We start from the raw sequence: 1238 nt of genomic DNA on the forward strand, positions 1-1238 counted from the left end.
TATTTTCTTAATATATTTTTTATTTTTACATAGAGACATAGGAATTTTTAATATCCTGTCTTCTTAAATTTAAACTGTTAACTATAATAAACATTAAGATTAACATATTTCATGATAGAGCCATGTAGAGGCGCATTTCATGCAAATAAATATTAAAATTTAAAATGTTCTTTTTATGCGTTAACAAAGTTTAATACAATCTCAAAATTTTACACACACACACACACACACACGCACACGTTGTAATATTCATAAGCAACAAAATAGAGATCTATAATCATGGTATTGAATAGTGGCACGCATAGACAAACATGACGGATATTTTACTTTTAATTTAACGCAAATTATCTAATAACATTTTCACTTTTATTAATGCATTTCTTTTTTTCTAAAAATTTCAATATTTTGTTATATTATTATAAACAGATACGCACTCGTACATTTAGGAACAATTGCTACGTTGATTATACATATGCGGAAAATATTAGAAAATATGATATTTCTTATACTTCAATTTAAACTAAAGGACCACAATACAATACGTTAATATAAATTTATCATTTACAGCACATTTTTTAGTGCTTTTTGAGATTACTTTTCTAATTAAATTGTTTCTATTTTATCTGTTTCTTTGAAGATATTTATGATCCTATAAAAAATCTTTTTAAAAAAGAAAAAATATATGCTAAATACATAAAAAATATCATTTACATTCCTTCTAAAACTAAGACCAATTTTTTTTATAATTTAAATATACAATTATTTAAAAATTGATTGATCAAAAATAATCGTGAAATCAATAAAATTATGGCCAAGATATTAAATTAATTTATTATTTATGCAGCATAAAAGAAAAAGAGAGAGAGAGAGAGAGAAATACACACATTTATTTATTTCGTTTTGTATTACAATATTTTTTAAATAATTTTTCACATTAATAATAATTATTAACATTCATTATTTTTTATTATTAATAATTAATTAATTACTTTATATAATATTGAGCGATTATTATATAATTATTTATTGCTCTTTAAGCTGATTTTTATTTAATCTTAATTAACCGTATTTATTAATTTTATTGTGCTACTCTTGCAACTGAACAACAACGATCGATATGTATGTATATCGAAATCGATTACTAATTTTGACAAGAAGATTTTGTGAAAATTCGCCTTTAGGTACAAACCGCTTTGTGTGTATACGTGTGACTGAAGAAAGATCGGAAGAGCACACGT

General features: G+C 22.9%; 1 protein-coding gene across 1 annotated transcript in view; it reads right to left on the minus strand.

Annotated features, from left to right (window-relative positions):
• LOC105463045 overlaps nucleotides 1-1238 on the minus strand; it is a 16726-nt gene that overhangs the window by 8927 nt on the left and 6561 nt on the right. The gene's annotated exons all lie outside the window — the stretch shown is intronic.

The sequence above is a fragment of the Wasmannia auropunctata genome, unplaced genomic scaffold, assembly GCF_000956235.1.
Source record: "Wasmannia auropunctata unplaced genomic scaffold, wasmannia.A_1.0 LD336092.1, whole genome shotgun sequence".
NCBI lineage: Eukaryota > Metazoa > Arthropoda > Insecta > Hymenoptera > Formicidae > Wasmannia > Wasmannia auropunctata.